The following is a 22,980-nucleotide window of genomic DNA, read 5'->3' as shown; positions in this document are numbered from 1 at the left end:
TGATTTTTGGTGATCTTTTTGGCCAATGATTTCTTCTGGTAACTGATAAGAGTAGTTTTCCATGAATTCATGTGTTCAATTGATCAATTGAACTGGCTAAATTTGAATATTTTTTTCTACATTACTGTTAATTCACCAGTTTAAAATAAAAACAAATTAAAAATTTGGAAAAAAAAATACACAGAATGTATTCAGTTTTGTTATACCTGCGGGCAACATGGAAATCCTGAAGTTCAAGTCCTAGATAGATTTGCCTGTGACATTTCTCTTGATCTGAAAGATAGAAAAATGCTGGATACATATTCATTAAGTGCATCAGCTTATACCATATGCAGAATCAGTATGCATGTGGGTGGCTATGTTTGTGCATGGGTGTGTGTAGGTGTATGAAACAAATCCAGCTTACATTCCCATATCCCTAGCTCAGATATGTTATAGCCCTGGTACAAAAGAAGAGCTAAAAAAATGGAGAAAGAGGTATAGGACTTACTGTGCACTAGTGAGGAGATTGAAACTGAGTTCATGATTCACCTGAGACTGATGCTGTGGTACAAAAATGTTTCTGTGGCATTATCCTAGGAGATTCCTGACACTGTCTCAAAGGTTTTTTTGTGTTTTTTTTTTTAATGTTTGACAGGTCTTTACTTTAGTAATATCAGTTCAGATACCTGCAGATTTAGGACGATCAGCAGCTTTCTGTAAGGAGAGTGTCTCAAAACAGAATGAACATCTTGATGTGCCTAAATGTCTTTACTTCATATCACGTATCTGATGGCAGAGGTTTTCTTTGTTTCTGTCTACCAAATGGTGTGAGGAAGCAGCCAGGGAAATGGGAGGAGGGTTGGACAAGCAGTTTAAGACAAATGTTTTAAAACTTTTAAGATATTTAGCTACCCAATAGAATTTACAATATCCTGTTTATTTTTAGATTTTGTTCATTGCATGTATTTTGGGAATATTTCCACATGATAGCATTAACAAGAACACTGTCTTGTTAAAGTTGCCTCAGAGGAATCTTTTGAAGGAACAGAAATTTTATCATAAATATGGGAGTTTGCATAGTATGTGAAGGCATTCGGTATTATGTGTTTGAAGTAAAATCTTGCATCTATTAGAAATATTGAAAGTCTGTGTAGTATTCACAGTTAAATACATAAATGCTGTATTATTTCTTTTTTGTTTGCTAGGTACAGAAAAAAATTGTTACATTAGTATATTAAAAGTATTATATGACCTAGTTTTATCCAGATGGAGCATATTAACTACTTTTAGTCCCTCAGTTGACAAACATAGAAAAACTCTAACTGTAATCCACTGTATTTCATAGTTCTAAGAGTATTCAGATACTCTGGAAGATCATAATTAATGCCAAATGACCCAGTTTTGTTTGTCTATACCTGTCTAGGAGACCCATGAGGAGAGAACCGCAGTAAAAAACCAGACTGCAGCAGTTCTAGAAGAGCTTGAGTTACAGTCCATGCATGACTGTGATAGCAAAATGAAAACTTTAAAAAGTTTTACTTTTATCACCTTCTCAAAAGAGAAAATATGCTTAAAATTCAGCTCTATACTAGATTTGGTTAAGCTCTGTGTGCAGGGTTGCTAAACAGGCTTGGAAGGGCAATCTAATCTTGCATTCATACTGAGGTTTGTACACTGTGTTTTGCTTCATAAATAATGTGAATTTGGGCAAATCAAAGTTTAGCTATCAGAACTTTCAGAAGTTGGAAAATGAAATTTTCACAGACTAGATTAAAAGGTAATGTAAGTATTTTAATACAGGCAAATGTGAAATACAACCAACACTTGTTTCTAGTGCAGTGCCATTATGATAAGATAAATAAATTAGGAGTCTCTTTCATTAGCCACAAGACAAACATTACAAAAACCCTAGGAAAATAAGCTGTAAACTGATGGGAATGCATTTTTGAAGCACTTAACAAATTTACTTTCACTTTATGTAATATGAATGTGGTACTTTTGATAGAAATACACATTTTGTTTGCAATTTCAAATTATAATGGTAAACACACTTTTTCCTCGGTTGGAAATTTTAATATTGCTTATCCTGTGTAGAGCTAAGATTCTCTGAGTGGCTTTATTTTTACATTACCATACCTTAGTGCAGTAAGACGCTGAAGTATTTCCGAATTTTCCAAGAATACAGTTTTTATTGGAGTCATTTAAATATTACTGTAGTGATTTCACAGCTGAGAAATTAGTAGCCACATTCCCAGACTTAACTTGTGCTGAATGCACATCACATTCAGGATTCCTCTATTTTTTAATTAGTAAAATGTTCATACAGAAGGAGTAAACAAGAAACCTAGAGAGAATGCTAACAGTTTATACTTCCAATAGCATGAAGCTATGTATAAATATGACATGATGCATCCACTTCCCCTATGGAGCAAATATTTGTAATTGTCAAGATGATTGATGTTGAAATAATAATCAGTTTTTCTTTCTTACAACTTCAGAAAGAAGCCATAATTACATATGACAAATATGCTGGAATTGACGCTACTGTCTGTAAAAACTTCCATAAGTAATCTCAGCGGGAGAGGCACATGCTAAGAGATTATTTCAGTATGAAAGGGAAGATATTTTTCTTTCAACTTTCACTGTACATTTGACAATAAATAATGGGAATTTTATTATGTCATTTTTAGATATTTACATAATGATTTGAAATCTGCTTGGGAAAAAGAATGGTAGACACACTAATCTACTTGCTAAGCAGTTCCCTCAGGCTTTTATTGAGGGTTTCTTTTTTTGTAAGATATACTAAATGACAGTTCCATCTCAAGATTTTGCATCAGAATAACTATGCTCGTAAAACACTTCTTTATCTTGCACATTTTTTCTCTTTCATTCCATGAAATCTTGTATACTCTAAGTACTTTGTATTTGAAATTTCCATTGGACTGCTCATTTTCAACTCAAAACATAAACACGTGCAGGCTGTTCATGGCCCAGTAACACCTTAATGTAAAATATTTCATTCACAAATGGAACCCTGACTTGGCAGATCAGATAAAAAATCATAATACATCATGCACCCGTGTCTGCTCTGTGGCTGGAAATGAGTAGGTGGGAAAATTAGAATTATGCTTTATTTGGAGTGTTATGGCTATTTTGCAGCCCATTTCTGCTAGATTTTGCTCTGGCTTTTTCTGCATCACTAACCTCAGCAAGTGGAGAGAATTACAAGGCTCGGGGTTTATGTATCCTGTTAGTTCTCCAACCCTGCCATTTCTTTCTCAAGAGCATGAGGAATTCAATAGTCCATGAAACAGCCCTCCAAGCCAAGAGTGCCTGATACACCACATTTTCTTGCAGACAGGAAGGAATGCAGGACTAGCTGAAGAGAGTGTCCATCAGACCCTTGAACCAGAGAGTGGAACACATGCATTTGCAGGCTGCAAATTAGTCCTTCTGCAAAAGGTAGTGGACTGTTCTGTGCAGGAAAACAGCAATGGCATTTAGCCAGAGACATAGGAGTCATAATTCACACAGCAAGGATAAGTACTAGTGAGAAGCCAGTTGGAATCTGGCTTTGCTAATTCAAAACAGGACTTCAAAGTAGCTACCAGATCAGTGTTGGTCTCCCCTGCCTTCTATTCCTTCTCAATTTTTCTGGTAGTAATAGCAACCAGCAGTTAGGTCTCCATCTGTACAGGTTCTCCTTTTCCTATTATAGCATCACAGAATCCTACACGCTGGTTGAGTTGGAAGGGACCTCTAAGGTCAGCAGGTCCAACCCACCTGCTCAAGCTGGTTGCTCAATACCAGGTCCAGAAGACTTGAATGTACCAAAGGAGGGAGACTCCACAACCACTCAGGGCAATCTGTGCCAGTGTTCAGTCACTCCCACATTTTCTCAGTGAAGAAAGTGCTTCCTTAGGACAGACAGGCCCTCCTGTATTTCAGGTTGTGCCCATTGTGTCTTGCTGCGAGGTGCTAAATACATTGTTGTAGCAAGTAAAAGTAGAAATGTAATCTCTGTTACATCTATGATCTATAGAAAAGGGACAAAAGGCCAACTACTGGTAACAACATACTGTTCCTTACTTTCTGTCTCCACCTCTTTGTCTTTTGATTTCCAATAAAAAAACCCCTTCACTTTCCAGTCCCCACCAGAAATCACCAATATATAAGTGGGTTGTGGATTAGATGCAGCCTTGAGTAGAACTGGCTTAATGTCAATTCTAAGTTTACTTCTTCTTGTGTTTGTCTTCAGGGGTGGTATCTGCAGAGGACAGGGGCATTTTTAACACTGTATTTCAGGACCTTGGTTTTGCTTTGTTAACTCCAAAGAGCTGTGATATATTGACAAAGACTGAAAGCCATTAGAGCCCCACATTCATTAGACAGTACCATTTTACACAGTAGTTTATTGCCTGCATGTTATCTTTCAGGAGAGTAGGAAACATCATTGATTTTAACTTGACTTTTGTTTTGTTCAGCTTAGCAAACAGACATTGTGAAAAAACTCTCAGCTTTACCCAAAAGTCTTTTCTTTAAATATTACAGATGATTGAGTTAGGCCCAAAATATAGCCCTTTATGAAAAAAGATACAGAACCATAGTGTGAGCATGATTCTTGAGGGAGTTTCCTTAGACTTTACTAAAAATATTTTAGTTATAAAATTAGATGATTTTTGACACCATTGAAATCTCTGAGACAGCAATATTTTACTGTTTCATGAGGACTGGTGAATGTAACTCACAAGTATCATTTTCATTTGTCCTAAATCTGCCATCCTTCTCGCTTCTAAGTCTTTATGCCACTAAAACTTATATTCCTATCATAGCTACAATCACTGGCACAATGTGGGTGACAAAGTAGCTAAGCCATAGCTGGAACAACTGAATTGAAAAATGACAGGGTAAAAAATGCTTTCCTAATTTGAACTAGACTTGATATTTTTTTTAGCTTTCTTTTTATTTTGGAAATGTGTTTTAGCTGCAAGCAAGAAGATGCCCAGTGACAGCAATTTTACAAACAGCTCACAGCACTGAGAGTGTGACCAGAGCTTTCGCTCATGTGGGGTCCTGACTGTACTTGTTATATGGCTCTACCAAGGCACAGAAATGCTGAAAATGCTAGAGGGGTTTCCATTGTCCTTGGCTGTTACCTTCTCTTTTGATCTTAAATCTATATTAGGAAAATTATGAGAGACTCAAAATAGGATTCAGCCTCAACTCTTAGTGGAGGGTCTAAGTTGTACCTGCTGACGCAAAGGTGAATGTTGTCAAAACACTTCCCATTTCCTCTCTGATATGGGTTTTAGTTGCGCATATTCTCGGTATCTGTTAATTAGGAACAACGCAAAAAAACACAGTGTGAGGTCTGGCAAAGGTTTACCACTTTAAAAAAATTAGGAACAAACCATCATGAAAGAGACTCTTTAACAGCTGAACGCCAGCACAGTGAATAAGCCTCTGTAATTAGTATTGCCTGTGATAACCAGTCTAACCCACAGCACCTCAGCTCTCCCAGCACTGAGTCTCTTTTGAGAAGACCTCCCCCATTGTTCTGCACCATGCCAAACTCTGTGGTAGCCTCCACTGTGGGCAGCTGCTCACTTGGGCTGGGACCACAGCAATATTTTGAAAATTGAGCAAGTAACTTAGTCAGAATGGATAATATGTACAGAAAACAAATCAGAAGAAACATGTATAATGAAGATAGGTTGATTAATACAATTAAGTGCGACCATTTTGTCCATTTGTTTGGTGTTCTCAGGCTGTGCTAATTCTACAGTTTGTGTAGCTACTTTACCATTTAGTGCTAAATCATTTTAAAGAAAGGATTGATCTATTGATGTTTAGGGCAAGGTAAGGACTAAAATACTCTGCTTGACCAGTTAAGGATTTTCTGTTTCATTGGAGGTCTCTGAATAGAAATAATATGAAAATTTCCCTCTTACGTCTTCTGTAACCACTGGGCTCTATCCTGCCTTTTTCACTTTTTTTGTGAGTATAGTCCTTTTGTCATTTTTTTTTCTTCAAAGTAGCAGACTAAAATGTTCCAGAAAATCATACCTTTAAAAGTATTCTGCATTAGCTGAATGCAGCAGGCAGATAAGCAGTCACTTATGCTGGTGACATTAACCCCATTTTCTTTAACAAAGAGAAATGGAAACTAATAATCTATGAAATGAGGCTGTCTTGACTCCTTCTTGTAGCATAGCACAGATTTTCATCCAGTTATTCATGTGTTGAACACAGATCCCTGTGTTTATGTAGTGTTCAGTCTTCAAACAAGACACATCGTGGTGGGTGAGCAATTGGCTCATGGGTCAAGTACGGGGAGTAAGTGAATGGGGTAACATCAGACTGGTCACCTGTCACTAGTGGGGTTCCACAGGGCTCCATCTTGGGCCCTGTGCTCTTCAGCATCTTCATAAATTATTTGGATGCCAGACTGGAAGGGATACTAAGCAAGTTTGCGGATGACACAAAACCAGGAGGAGCTGTTGACTCCCTCAAAGGTAGGGAGGCCCTGCAGAGACACTTGGGCAAAATTAGAGCACTGGGCAATCACCAACCATAGGAAGTTCAATAAGAGAAAGTACCGGATTCTGCATCTGGGATGGGGCAACCCTGGCTGTACATACAGACTGGGGAGCGAGATGCTGGAAAGCAGAGCTGTGGAAAGGGACCTGGGGGTCCTGGTCAATGGCAAGTTGAACATGAGTCAGCAGTGCCCTGGCAGCCAGGAGGGCCAACCATGTCCTGGGGAGCATCAGGCAAAGCATCACCAGCCAGTCGAGGGAGGGGATTGTCCCTCTCTGCTCTGCACTGGGGCAGCCTCACCTTGAATACTGTGTGCAGTTTTGGGCAATATAAGACAGATATTAAGCTATTAGAATGTCCAAAAGAGAACAATGAAGATGATGAAGGGCCTTAAGGGGAACCCAGATGAGGAGCTGCTGAGGTCATTCGGTTTGTTCATCCTGGAGGAGACTAAAGGGAGACCTCATTGCAGTTACAACTTCCTTGTGAGGGGAAGAGGAGGGGTGGGCACTGATCTCTCCTCTGTGGTAATTGGTGATAGGACCCAAGGGAATGGCCTGAAGTTGTGTCAGGGGAGGTTTAGGTTGGATATGAGAAAAATGTTCTTCCCCCAGAGGGTGGTTGGGCGCTGGAACAGGCTCCCGAGGGAAGTGGTCATAGCACCAAGCCTGACAGAGTTCAAGTGTTTGGACAATACTCTCAGGCACATGGTGTGACTCTTGGGGATGGTCCTGTGCAGGGCTAAGAGTTGGACTCGATGATCCTTGTGCGTCCCTTCCAACTCAACATATTCTGTGATTCTGGGATCTTGTTCCTATTAAAAGAGTTTAGAGTTGGAGGACACTCCTTTTCTTCAGTATTTTCTTCCAGTGCTTAACCACCTTCATTGCCAATGTGTGTAATTTCTCTTCTTAAATGGTCTAACCGAGATTTCAAGGTTTTTGGGCTTTTTTAATTGGCAGACTCTCTCAGACTGATTACTGTGAATTTGCTTTTGAGCAAAACAGTCAAATCCATTAAGGCTCTCTTCACATGGCCCCTTTCCTCAATCCACAAGTCTCTTGGCTCTCAATGCTTCTTCTTTAACAGCCTTTCAAGAGCATGTTTAAAATGAAAATGTATTTAAAAAGGAAGTTGAAGCATCATACTTGCCAATTTTGTATGCTGTTATGAATGAACCACCCTCTCCAGCTTGCCATTCTCTCTTGAACCATACAAGGTTCATGTTAATCCTCTTGACTTGAGCATCATCCTGTAAATCTTCATTTTGCTTTTGTCTTTTGTGATTCCTGCATCTTTTATACAGTAGACCATCTATATAACTGTGTAAATGAGCATTTGCTAACCTCTTGGGAGGAGATGCCTTGATGAAGTTATTGGTAGGAAAGGGAAGAAAAAGAAGAACTGAAGTGCTGTTATCATGTGCATCTGTCCCACAGGCAGGTTATAAGATACTTGTGAAATAGTGGCATGATGGGTATGAAATAATTTCATGAAATCTCCTCAGTGTTTAAAATTCAGTAGCTCTTTAAAAGGCAAGTTTTTTCCTCAACAAATTCTAGTGAAGAAGTATTTAGTAAGCCTTTGGAAGAATTACTCAGACACTCAAGAATGAAAAAGCAAGCAGTAGATCTTTGAGATGGAAGAGGACAGTTTAAGTGATCTACTCTGTCAACATGTTACTTTCAGACACTGTAGGACCAATCCCTTTAGTGCATTTACTGGGACTTTTTTAGGGGTAGAGATAGTTCAGGGGATTTGTCTAACCATTGAGTGTTGGTATGAATCAATCTCTCTCTGTTCTTTATATTTTACATGAAAACACCTGGAGAGTCATACATTCATTAAGTTTTAAATTGTGGCACTGTTATAAAGTTTTGGGTTCAAGGAATATGTCAGAAAGGATCAAAGCATTTTGGTCGTGGACTAAGAGTAAGAAAACTTAGTTGTTCTGGATACAAAAGGCATGAGTAAATGCTGTCAGCACTTACAAAATAAATTTTCTGAGCATTAGGAATTAAACTTGTGGAGATTCACTAAATTAGTTTGCCCCTTCCTTTATAGATGTGCAGCTCGGTTTTGTTGTAGAAGTTCGATATGGAGGATAGTCTCAGTTCTCTTATAGCTACCAAGAAACCAATACACCTCAGCAGCCCTGGTTAGTCCTTTCTGCTCACACAACCTGGTGGTAGTTTTCAACATGAGGAAGCACCTAAGGAGCTCATCGACCTGGCATCACTGCACAGGTGTCACTGTGCACAGTATTGTCACAATACCAATGTTTTTATGGGTAAAGAACAGAATTTTCTGTTGTTTTTGGCTATTTCTATTCTGTTTTAAACCCAGAAATTTAAATTCAGAGTATGCAGCTGCTGTCACATTGGTTTTGTTCATTCATTTCACTGCTAAACTTCTTACTGTTCAAACTTGTTTATGGCTCAAAGAACTGATCATTCTCAAACTGTTTTGCAAGCTTCAATATTACTGGATGGACTGCTGTAGATAAGCGATTCTTAGTGCTATCTTACTGGGTTGTTGATACCATGGGATTGCTTTGCTCTCCCTATCAAAACAGCATGGATTTTTTCTCACACTGTTCCTGGTTTTTTCCTGTAAGCTCTTTAATTCACTGACTGTTTCACTGATCAGTATAAAGAAAATTTGGTTTAACCACTGACTTTTATAAATGCTATAGGCTGAAGCAAAACATCTTTTCAATAGCTCTTGGAAAACTGAAATTAAAAGCAATCAAAGAATACACATATTTCTTGACTTGAGGGTATGTTTGAACACAGTGGAAAAGGCTCATACAAATCTAGTTTGGTAGTTAAAAAACTAGAAAGGTATCTTGTCCTTTCTTGAATTCATTTTCTCCTTTTTGAGCTGTAGAACGTCAGAAGAGTTATAAGTAAAGAGAAAGATTACAAATACATATGTGGGTGACCGTATATACTCTCTTTTCAAGTTCTCTTGCATGATAACAGTAGTAAGCTAGTATATGTTTATTGGCTCTAATAGACAATAAATACAACCAGACTAAGAATGTGCTTTTTTTTCAAGAAATATAGTTTTTTAGATTCCTCCTACCAAAAGAATTACATATATATATTTAATAAAATTAATTTTAAAAATTTAATTGCCTTAAACTCAGAGCACTTTGCTGCAAATCAACTCAAATTAATATTTTACGTCCACTGTCTCTGCTTCTGCCTACCTCTTTTCTTTAGACAGTATCTTAGGTTGGTCTCTGCATCTTGGGCTGGAAGGATGTTCCCCTGACAATATGGCACATGATACTGCACAGGTGAGCAAGGTCATCCAACCAGTTGCCCATCAAGGCCAGTGTGTAGAAGTTGCTCAAATTCCTGAGACATCCTGGACAGAGTGTTGAGCTGACTCAAAATTGAATCTCTTAATGTAGAAGTATAACAGCAACTTAATCTGAATTGGAGGGATACCATATGAAATTAGGTTAATATTTCTGGTTTGACTCTCTTATTAAAGCTGTCAGTTCTGCAAGTTGATATTTTGACCTTGCCTTTGTTCCTTTCTCAGGGAAATGTCCCAAAAGATCATCTCCTTCAAACTTTTCACATTCTCCTCTGCCTTTCCTCACCTGCATACATGGATAAGGCTGAATCTGTCCACACCAGAAAAAATCTGCTTTTTATGCATTTTTCTCTCCACTGACCAGACACTGTTGATGCAGTACAGAACCAATTTCATCCTTGTCAGGTAAAAGAATTTACTGCTCGATTAAAAGGTAGCCTAATGTAGAGCTTCCAAATAAAACATGTAAATTACAAAGCCATCCTTACCTTTTGGCTTTAGGCTAATGTCTCTGTCCACCTTGGAAAATAAACCTCCTTTCTCATAGTTGTCCTGTTTGTTCAGTGTCCTAAGATGATTACAGGATGCTACTGCCATCAACAAAACTGTTTTTCTTTCATGTCAATGCTATCCAGCTTAAGTCTGGGAGCCTAAAAAGAGATTTTTAGTTTCAGTGTCCCTGTTCAGAGAGACTGAGATAGTAGGCAAGAGCAACTAAAGCATTTTACCTTTCATTACTAGCCATTTTTTTTTCATATAATTCTAGCAAAAGTCCGAACTGCAGAAATATATTTGAGGTTAATACAGTCCAAAAAGAAGTAGAATTCTGTGAAGAGGCTTTTGGGGTCCCCAGTTGCTCATAAACTATATTGAAATGAATATAATGGAAATTCAGCTCAGTAAAAAATAAAAATGAAGCAGAAAAAAACCTGTTAAAAGCAGATTGTAATAATAGACAACAGTCTTAGTAGAATTTATGTTACCCTCTTTTCTTCCTTACTTCATCTGTATTATTCGTGGGAGAGGATGGTCTTTATCTCAAGTTGAATCAAAACTGTGTATTATTTCCAAGAATTTTCTTCACATTGCTGTCAGTCCCATGTAGTAAATACACAAGCCTTTCACATAGGGGAATTAACATAATATGATATTAGCCCAAGATTGCTTGCTACAATGTTCCTATGTGATCCTGAGCAAGTCACAACATTTTTTTGTATGGGATCACTAAGAGCAGGATTTATTGCCTGAAGATAAGCAGCACCTGGTCCAGATACTTTCAACCAGTTGGAAACAGGTTGCCCAGGAAGCTGTGGATGCTCCATCCCTGGAAGTGTTCCCAGCCAGGCTGAATGGGACTCTGAGCAACCTGATCTAGTTGAAGATGTCTCAGCCCATGGCAGAGGGCCTGGAAATTATGATCTTTAAGGTCCCTTCCAACCCAAACTGTTCTGTGATTCTATGACTGAAGAGTGTTCCAGGGAAACCAGCAAGGTAACCAGGCCCTGGGAGAAGAGGTTCCAGGACCGGGGCTTGTTCAGGATGAGGAAGGGGTGCCTTGGGGTCTCAGCATCAGCTCCTGACACCTATGGGGGACACATTGCCTCTTTGTAGAATTGAGAGACAGCAAGAAAAATGTGCATGCACTGAAAGAGGAGGGGTTCAGACCAGATCTAAGGAAAGACTTTTTCACCCTGAAGACTGTCAAGGTGTCCCAGAGAGCTACCATTTCTATCCATGTTGTTTTTCAAGCCACAGCTGGACAAAGTCCTGAGCAACTTGGTCTTATGACAGAGTTGGCACTGTTTTGAACTGAAGGACAGATCAGGCAGGCCCTTCCAACCTGAATTATCCATTGATTGTTTGGTCCTGTCTTGAGGCAAGTCAATTTTGTCATGTCAAAGCAGTCTAGCTCATTTTATATGAGGCTAGATGGACACATGATCCTGAATTGCATCTGTGATAAGGCTGTGTGGTAAAAAATAAACTCTGTTTTATTCAAGTCAAGAAAATATAAAAACTATATTTTACACTTTAATATAAAAATTTAATTTTTTCTCAAATCCATGCCTTATGAATTTTGGATTAATTCAATTTTTGAAAGTAATGTAATATTATTGTTCTTCATTGTTTCTATAAAATAGTTAGTGCATAGTCTTCATGCCAGTGTTGCAAAATAAATGTGGATTTATGAACTAGTAATAGCAACCAATGTCCTTGAGGAAATTAACAATTTTGTAACAGGATTTTAATCATGTAAAGTGAAAAAGGCATAGGATTACACATTTTATAATGGAGATAAAACCTAGAGGTGAGTATCTTCTCACTTGGTGAACATACACTGTCCCTTGAGTTGATTTGTGTTACAGAATCACAGAATGGGCCAGGTTGGAAGGGACCACAGTGAGTCACCTGGTCCAACCTCCCTCATCAAGCAGGGTCATCCCAGAGCACATGGCACAGGATTGTGTCCAGACGGTTCTTGAATATCTCCAGTGAGAGAGACTCCACAACCTCTCTGGGCGATCTGTTCCAGTGCTCAGTCACCCATATAGTAAAAAAGTAGTTCTTCTTCATGTTCAGGTGGAACTTTCTGGATATCAGTTGCTGCCCGTTGACTCTTGTCCTATTTAGTGTCCTGTGAAAGAAATAGGAAGTATGTAATCAAAACCATGTCCATGTATACTGCACATATGTGATGGACACACACAGAGTAGAGGGGATTTGAAGTTGAGCTGGCAAATTCCTACCCTTTCTATGCTTCAGTACCACCCTTTACGTTTCCTGATGTAAAAGCTTTCTTTTTTTCTCAATGTTATAACTTTCAATGAAGTCTTCTCTCAACAAGTGTATCATGTCAACTGCTCAAAAGAAAAGCGAAGTAAAAGTCTCAGATAAATGTCACATACTAGTTAAAATTGTTTGGATGGAATTAACGGTTCTGCAAAATTTCCATCGTTCAAAGATCTGATCCAATGTGTTCATTTTGAGTGAAATTAAGCCTTCTTTTACTCTCACACAATACTTGTTTTCTGAACTTAGTTTGCACAGATGTGAGAGCAGAACATGTCCCACTCTGTTTAATATATATATATATATAAAAAACAAGTAGATTTTATTTATATATTCAATGCTGCAAAAGAGATTAAACAGAATAGGATGCTTAGTAATTTTTTTGTTATTTTGTCTTCTCTTTCTCCATTGACTGTTCTTGTGTATGTATAAAATACATTCCCAGGTTCTGGCTTATGCAGGTACATGTGTAATGAAATGTCAGTAACGGTGGTTGATCTGCATATTTGTCTAATAAATAATAACTAATAGTGTGTATGTAATATCAATACAGAAATGACTAATTTTAATAGAATAACCCCTGGGCTTTTGTTCTGTTAGTGTGACTTAAGCAAGCCAACGAAGTCGGGAATAGACTGTTCTCCTTAGGAGGCATGAAAAGCAACTGTTATCATGTTACAGTGTTAAAATATTCAGTCTTCTTTGACAGAAAAATGTGTAATGTGTAGACATTGCAAAAAAATACCTTAAAAAAATACTACATACAATAACACATTTGAATTTTTATAAATGTTTATTGTGCCAAATGCATGCAAAGATAAAATTTACTGTTTTAAAAGAATTATAAAAGCATATGTTATAACACACAAAAGATTATTTTGTCATCAAGTGATTTCAATCCTTAATGTTAATATTTCTATTTAGATTATTTTTATAAATTAAAATATTGTAATGAGTAAAATGAAGTCCATATGATCTACTTGATTAAGTCTGACTGAATATTAAGCTTTCCTTGTTTTATCTGCATACTCACCGAGAATTATTTTCAAGAGAAATTACAAAAGAGTAAAAGGAATTTTGGAAAAGAATGCTTTCTACAGGACTTGATAAAGACTTGTCTAAAAATTTTAAAAAATGTAAAAAAAAAAAAAGACGAAGTTCAAGGTGCTGCATCTGGGTTGGAGCAACTCCCAGTATCAATACAGGCTGGGGGATGAACTGATCAAGAGCAGCCCTGAAGAGAAGACTTGGTGGTGCTGGGATGAGAGGCTGGACATGACCCAGCAATGTACACTTGCAGCCCAGCAAGCCAATTGTGTCCTGAGCTGCATCCAAAGCAGTGTGGGCAGCAGGTCAAGGGAGGTGAGTGTGCCCCTCTACTCCCCTCTGGTAAGAACCCACCTGGAGCATTGCATCTGGCTCTGGGGCCCCCAGTACAGGAAGGTCATTCACCTATTGGACTGAATCCAGAGAAGGTCACCAAGTCAATCAGAAGGATGAAGCACCTCTCCTATAAGGAAGGGATGAAAGAATTGAGATTGTTCAACCTGGAAAGGAGAAGGCTTCAGGGTGATCTAATTCTGGCCTTTCAGTACCTGAAGGAAACTTACAGAAAAGATGGGGCAAGACTATTTACAAGAGTATGTAGTGACAGATTAGGGGCAAATGGGTTCAAATTGAAAGAGAGTAGGTTGGATATACGGAAAAAATTCTTTACTGTGAGGGTGGTGAGACACTGGAACTATCTGCCCAGAGAAGCTGTGGATGCCTCATTCCTGTAGGTGTTCAAGGCCAGGTTGGATGGAGCTCTGAGCAACCTGGTCTAGCTGAAGGTGTCCTTGCCCATGGCAGCCAGGTTGCTACTACATGATCTTCAAGGTCCCCTTCCAACCCAAACCATTCAATGGTTCTATGATTCCACAAAAATTATACATCTGACATATATATATTTGTTTGTATATGCTCCAGGTTGTGTCTGCTATTCATGAACACAGTCACTTCATGAGAACAACCAGGTTGCAAAATGTTGTCAGAGATGTTGCCATCTTCTCTTGTACTGAAACTTCCGTCCTTGATGGCCCCTTTCAGGTTGCAGTATGGTACAATGCAGTCTAACTACTGTGCAGCTGTAGCCACTGGCACTGTGAGGTTACAGTACACTGAAAGACTTTTTTCTTCATGTAGTGTGAAATTTGATAAAAGAGTATATACATTTCTCTGGGAGAAAAAAAAAGGTTTTATATATGAAATTGTAAATCACCAGTATTTACTTTAAATTTTAATGAAATCCAATATGGTACAGACTGTATAAAGCACTTTAAACGACTTTGTACATTTGGAAATGTATAAATAGATAGGTTTTTAGTCTGTCTCCATATTTTAGTTATTTAATAAAGTTTTCATAGGTAAAAATTTATGTGGGAAAATAAACTTATTTTGGAATATGATGGCAAAGCCTCAAAACACAACTTTATAAGTCAGACCAGAGGGGAATTGTTTATGTATAAGCTGAGTAGAAAGAACATACAAATGAGTTATTGTTGATAGGTAAATGGCTCAGCTTGTAAAAAGGTAAAAGCAGAATTGTTCTCCCTGCAAAGTCCTATAGGAACACTTGCAGGTGAACAACATGGGTTTTATGCCTTTGCTGAGATAGATAATGACCCTGTAGTGGCCATGAATCTTCTGATAAGACAGGCTTAAACAGTTGAGCATGTTCTAGTTTATACTTGAAATGGGTTCAGGGCACTATTTCTTTGGACCTTTGTCTCATTTCCAATGAAAATGTTTCAAACAGTTGCACACAGTCCTCACCACTTTTCACCTGTGCTTTCAGCAGTGCTCAAAATGTCACTGCCCTTTAGACTTTGTCAAGGTCGAGCTGGTCAGAACAGAAAAGGGTTTGGAAGGAAAATAAATATATCAAGCACTTTACATTTCACAGGTTTTGAAACTGATTTGTCCTTTTCCCAGGCTTCATGAAATTTGCTATTTATGTAATTTAAAGTAAACTAGAAATATTTTTTAGGCAAAGGAGAAGTATCATACAGGTTGGCATCCAGTGAGTGAATTTTTTAACATTTTTATTTGAATATTGACAAAAAACAGTTGCAAAATGCTTTAAAAGACGTCAAAAGTAGAATATGTTCTACTTTTCCAACTTTCTACGTACCATTAACATGCAAAGGGTCTATTCCTATGTAACCTGCAGTAACAAAATATTTGGCCTACTAGATGAGGGGAGAGCAATGGATGTTTGCTCTCATAACTTAGGAAGGCTTTCAACACTGTCCCATAAATCCTCACAGAGAGGCTAAAGAAGTATGGGCTGCATGAGCAGACAAGGAGGTGAACTGAGACGTGGCTGAATGACCAGGACCAGAGGGTGATGATCCATGGCACAAAGTCTAATTGGAGGCCAGCAACTAGTAGTTGTACCCCAGGGACTGAGACTGGATCTGATCCTGTTCAACATCTTAATGACCTTGATGATAGGGCAGAGTGTACTCTGTGTGGAGACACAAAACTGGAAGGATTGGCTTTTATGCCAAAGGGTCATGCTGCCATCTGGAGGGATGCTAATAAGTGGAGTAATGGGCTGCCGGGAATCTCCTGAAGTTCAACCAGAAGTGCAGTCTTGAGCCTAGGAAGGAACAACCAACCTAATGCACCAATTCATGCTGGGGGCCACCCAGCAGAAAGAGACATGGAGGTCCTGGTGGACACCAAGTTGAAGATGAGCCAACAAGATGCCCTTGCTGCAAAGAAGACTAACTGTATTCTGTCTGCATTAGGAGTGTTGTCAGCAGGTGAAAGGACTACTACTGGTGAGTCCACACCCAGAGTACTCTGTTCAGTTCTGGACTCCTCAGTGCAAGAGAGACATGGACACACTGAAAAGAGTCCAGAGAGGGATCACTAACATGATGAAGACACTAGACCACCTTTTCTATGAGGAAAGGCTGAGTCAGGTGGGACCATTTAGCCTGGAGAATAGAAGTCTCAGCGGGGATCTGGTTAACATATATAAATACAGGAAGCAAATATGAAATGAGGATGGATCCAGGCTCTTTTCAGCGGTAACCAGTGAAAGGACCAGAGGCAATGGACAAAAACAGAAACACAGTAGGTTCCATCTGAACATTAAGAAACACGCTTTTACTGCGAGGGTGTCTGAACACCTGCACAGGTTGCCCAGAGATGTTGTGGAGTCTCCATCTTTGGATGTACTCAAAACCTGTCTTGACATGTCCTGGGCAACTGGTTTTATAGAGGGTTGTATCACAAGTTCCTGCCAACCTCAACCATTCCATGTTTTTCTGTGATGAAGGAGTGGAAAAAATCAACTAGAACTCAAATACAGCCACAAAAACAAGTGTTTCCCATTCCACATAACACGAAAAGAATAAAAAGAACACCTCTTAGAAGTTGCATAAGGATCAAATGTTTCAAAAGTAGAAATAGTTGCTTGGGTTTTTTTAAATGCAAAACCAATCTCCATGGAGCTACAGTGCGCATCAAGATGGTACATATGAACTTGTAAATATAACAGAGGAGGAGTGGAGTCCTTCTGGGATACCGTCTTCCCCCTAAATAAAGAGTTGTTCAGTCTACTCTTAAAGGCATCCACGTTTGCAAAGTCTGATAGCCACACACAGGTGTTACTTTCAGGGATAAACACTGTCAGCTCTTTTCTTATTGGAAAGTACAGTATAATGTACCTTGGGCTGCAGTCTAAGGCTTTGCTTAAGTATTGGGTCATTCCTCCTGCAGAGGAATGAGCTGCTGTGGAGGGTGCTGGGCTAAGCTCTTCAGCTGATGTTGGGTGGAGTCAGACCCAGGCACTCATGAGAGGAGGCTGGCATGGGAAAAGTTAAATCCATATTTCTTTGTTACTGTCTCTTTAATCAGCATAACATTTTCTCTGGATTTCATTAAAGGTTTTACTCATCCTTGCTTTTCATAGACACGCTGAGAATTTCCGTCATACCTCCCATGGTTCCTTAGCAGAATACCGCACCCTTTATGCCAATCCAGTACTTCCCTAATGGCAGAGAACTTCAGAAAGGTGATATGAAAGAACAGCCAAGAGACCCTTCACTATGAAAAATAGTTCCCAGATACATTGCCAGACTAAAAAAATGAAAAAAAAAATTTGTTCCACTATTTCTTTAGAAAGCAATAGTAAAAGGATGATGTATGTATAACCCAGCAAAGATGAAGTTCATCCCTTTCTGAATTTGTAATATCGAGTGAAGTATTAAGGAAATTCAGCCAAGTCTGTAATTAAAAACAAAAAACCTAGCTTTTTTTGGTTTTAAGTGTGGTATGGAGAAACATATTTAGAAACCAGTCACAAGGTAGTAAAATTGATTTCTGGTTTATCTGGTATAGCTCTGAGTCTCTCACTGAGCTGGGAAATAATTGATTGCTTGAAGCCTTGTAGCAGTAGTTAAAAATTGATAAATGCTAAAGCTGGCACAGTGTTTTATAGATTCTCAGGAATTGTGGAGCCTCCATATTTCTTTCTCATCACCAGCTCTAGATCATGAGGTGAAATTTAAAAGATGCTTCATCTTAGTCTTAGTAAATTATATTCAGCAACTCCAAGACCTTTTGCTGTGGAATAGAAAGCAAAATCTTTAGTTATATAACACTGATAAGTAACAGACAAAGGCAAGTATGTTTTTGCAGGTCAACCTACTGGTTTAGATCAGCTGATTAGATTACAGTAAAAACCAACAAAACATATATGTCTGTAATCATAGTTTGTTAAATTAATGTCTTGAAAAATTATTGGTATTGATAGTTATGTCATCCAATTAAATAAACTGCTGTAAAAATTGGGTCGTATTTAACAAAGAAATATTGAAAGTTTTCGTTAATATAAAGTTTCCTTTATTAACACAGGAAATTGGCTTTTCATATCAGCTGACTTTTATACCAGGGCAAACATTCTATTCCTATATGCACCTTAGTACAAATTATCACAGCATAATGATGCTTTTTCAACATCAGATTAGTAAATAAATATCAGCTTCATAGTCATTCTTCACTGAAATAGAAAAGCAATAAGTGAAAGAATCGAATATTGAGGTAAATTTCACTATTAGTTCCTTAACGGAATAGGAAATACAACAGAGTTACAGAGCTCAGACTCTGACTGTTAAGTCTTCTTATTCTTACAGCTAGGGTTCAAATTATTTATTTGCTGACTATTTTGCTTAGCAAACAAAAATATTTTAAATTGTTTCTGTAAACTCAGCAATTCAGTACTTATCCTAAACATCACTGGGAACATCTGTGATCAAACTGCAGTTTCCATTTGCAGGTCAGTGAGAGAGGTGATTAGCATTAAAATAGCCTGTTTATTCAGGAAAATCCTCCTTTTTAAGGCTGTGGGTTTAAGTTGATCTTCAAGTTAGACCACCTCCTGCCTGACACAGTCTGTAACATTTCATATTGCAATCTTTGTAGCAAATCCAATGGCCTTAGGAACACTGTATATTGGTATTTTTCTTGTCAGTATTATTAATGTTTTAGAGCAGTTAACATGATGAAGACTTGAAGTGTAATTACAATAATGGTGAAATTAAACCCTTGTCCTCTGTTTGCTCCTTCATTTTCTACTTTAGGACTGGTTTATCTACTGCCCTGAGAAAGAGGATAGAGAGGGAAAGACAGGCAAACACAACCATATTCTGAAGGAGCTGTTTTCTCATTGAATCACATGGCACTGAATAAACACTAATTAAAATGCCCCTGAGGGGACTGATTTTATTTTTTTTATCAGCTTCTTCTTCCCCCATTTTACCTCCAAACTATACTGTTGAGGTCTCAGCTTTCTCCTTAGCCTCCACACTTTTCCAATGCAATTAACTTCAGTACTCCAGTTTTTAGTGGTGTTGGCAAAACAGATACTAAAAAGCAGAGCTTTGTAGCTAAAAGTGCTACATTCTCCCCATGCAAATAAGTGCATGTGTATGTTTTTAATCAGCTTAATCTAGGTGAGGGAGGTATGTTAATACAATCATCATTACCTAGACTGGAAGGTGATGTCTTGTTGTCGTGAATTTCCTGCTGAAGAATGTTAATGTTGCTTTCAAAAATATATAATTTTACATGTATCAATTAAATTAAACTAAATTAAATTGTATACATTACTGGAATTCTCTCCAAAAGACCAGAGACTTTCGCCTGGCTCAAACAGTTAAGAGCTTGAATGCCATAAGATAAGATACAATTGACTTCTTTGGTCTTTGGATGCCCTAATAAAATGTTTCTTTAAACAGTTTTTAAATAAAAACTTCTTTAAACATGAGAATTTTGAATTCTCAGAAAGCTAATATCTTTTACCCAAATCACTAGTTTTGTATTGGTAGTGATTTTGCTGTGGGAATGAGTGGCTCAAATTGAGCAATAGGGTGCCAGTGGATCCCATATGGTGCTTTGAGTTGTCTTTGAAGCATATATTTAACACTGACCTTATTCTGTACCCTTTGCACCTGGTACGAGTACAACTTTTTCTAAACACTCAAAGTTCAGGAGTTGCTATCAATCTTCTGATTTCCTGTTTCCATCTTTCTGTAGCTTTTTTGGGCTTCAGTGGGTGCACAGATTCATAGGTAGGACACAGATGCAATGTTGTGCTTAAAAATATATACCCCCACAAATTCAACACTGTACTGGATGCTGTGCAAACATTACATGTAATCCACCTGCCTAATGTTATATCCCATTAAAAGTAAACAAGTAATAGTGTAGGATACAAAACAAACAAGCAAACAAAAATATTTTTTTACTGCAGAAATCTCTTGCAGGTTAATAAGCAGTTTGTAGGAAGAATCCTCTGACGTTTTAAAAAGACTAGTTTAAAAGTTGTAAAATTTGTATCTATCAAAAACCCCAACTGAAAGATGAGCAGAGAACCATCAGTTCCTACTGAAAGCTCTAAGTTATGTCTTTATCTAAAAAGGAACATGATGAATCATCACATTTGCACAGTTCTTTTCTTTAAGTATTTTAATTTTTTTTACAATGCAGATCATTGTGTTGCAATAAGAATATACTGTCACTATATGACTTAAACTATTGCCATATAATATCACAGTATCTTTCATTATAGAATCTAATTTCATTCTTTGAATTTAAATTACTTTTCCTTACTCATTACATGTCTTTTCTGTAACTTTCATTGCAGGCATTTTTCTTTTGAGAATTCACAAACATCCATAATTTCTGATAACTTTGTCTCCAAGGACAGAAAGATAAATAGGGTATCCTTGAATAGTTGTAATCTTCTTGATCTTGAAAATGCAACTATATATTATGATGGTTGTTTAGCACCATGTAAACAGAAAAAACTTGATTAATTGCTCTTTAAACAGATCTAGCACTAGAAATGCAGATAACCTCTAAGAGTGAGCTAAACTCTTCAAGTAGCTGTCTAACATGTTTCCACACAGTAGTTAAAATTTGAATTATGCTATGTCGTAAGGCTCCATAAACTGGAATCTCACAGAAATCTCAAAAAATTCTTTATGTTTTACCTGAAAAAGGGAGGAAAAGGTAAAAAAAATGGATTCAAGCACATGCAGATGTCTAAATCAGACAAAAACCCACAGAACAGCACAAATAAGATTGTGGGATCATCTGCCTGACTAATGTGGTACGACACCCACTCTGTGTCATGGCCCAATAGTCCATGTTGCATATGTGACAGTTCATCCCCAGGTGCCCTAACAGAAAGAATAAATGATTGAACATTCCAAAAAAAGCAGCTGTCTCCATGCAGCACTTTGGTCCATGAAGTCCAGAAAATGAGATTTTATTTTTTCCTTTATTAATGAAAGGCCGTTTGCCTACTGTCCTGACAGAGCAGGGTCTCAGGGCTGGGCTTGCCTTCGTTTTAGCTTGTTTTTACAATTGCCTGGTGGTCAAGAGGCTCCCCTCCAACCTATTTGAGCTCCAACCCTGAAAATACCGTGTATGGCAAATTTTCCGCAGTCCCATGTAGCCACTGTGAAATGTAGCATTTAATGGCAATTGGGAATGGGGGAAGCTGTGGCACAGTGCCGAGCTGGTTAACCTTTTACATACCTTTCATTGCAACTTTATATCCTACCTTTCACTGCAGCCCTGCACTCTCTCACCCACGCTGCTCTGGTAACATTTTCCAAGGTCCCTTTGGGACTATTGTTTTCCTAGTTGTCCTTATGCTGCCGTTCTTGCCCTGTTTTTCTCACAGCCTTGCACCTGCAAACATCAGTAAAGTCGTCATGGAGGGTTCTTGAAGGAACCTGTCGTCAGTGTGAGAATCACCCCTAATTCCTCCTTCTTTTGTACCCCTTGGCTGTAGTTTACGGTTACACTGGGAGATCCAGTAAAAGGGATGTGCAAAACTCAATTACAATGAGCCCCTGATCAAAGAATGCTCCAACAACCACCGTTGCTGTGCCAGTCCTAGAATTCAGGTGAGGAGATTTTGACCTCCTCAGGGATCTGCTTGGAAAAATCCCAGGGGATACAGATCTGTAGAGAAATGGTCCAGGAGAGCTGGTCAACTTTTGAGGATCAACTCCTTCAAGCTCAAAGACAGGCCATACAAATACAGTGGAAGTAAAGCAAAGGTACGAAGAGACCTGTATAGATGAGCAAGGAGCTCCTGATAAAACTCAGCTATAAATAAGATGCATACAAGATGTGGAAACAGGGTCAGATGACACAGATGACACTGTCTGAATGTGTAGGGATTGCATTAGGAAAGGTAAAGCCCACTTAGAGTTGAATTTGGTGAGAGATGTGGAGGACAACAAGAAAGGATCCTACAGGTAAATCGACAGTAAAAAAGGGTAGGGAAATGTGGGCCCTTTGCTGAATGAGGCAGAGGACCTGGTGGCATAAAACATGGGAATGGCCAAGGTACTCAATCTTCAGGAATTCCAGACCTGCGACACCAGTGGGAAACCGTGGAGTAACAGTCTCCTTCAGCGGAGAAGAACCAGGTGAACCATTTCCGAACATATGAAGGATGAGAAGGTGATTTGGAGTAGTCAGCACGACTACTTATGATGAGACAACAGATGCAGTGGATTAGGGAAAAGCAATAGATATTTGTTGTCTTGACTGTAGCAAAGCTTTCAACATTGTCTTTCACTGATATCCTCTGACCATTCACTCAGTCCTGCTCAGGTGTTGGTCTAAGGCACAGCTCATGCTAAGGCCTGATATATGTTGGGAGTAGCACATTTAGGTCAAAACAACAGTAACATGAAGGCAGGACACAATGAACAGGATGGGATAATGGTCATTATGCAGCCATTATTCGCTGCATCT

This window comes from Neopelma chrysocephalum, unplaced genomic scaffold (genome assembly GCF_003984885.1).
Source record: "Neopelma chrysocephalum unplaced genomic scaffold, ASM398488v2 Primary Assembly neopelma1_108, whole genome shotgun sequence".
In the NCBI taxonomy this organism is placed as follows: Eukaryota; Metazoa; Chordata; class Aves; order Passeriformes; family Pipridae; genus Neopelma; species Neopelma chrysocephalum.
This window is presented reverse-complemented; position numbering follows the sequence as displayed.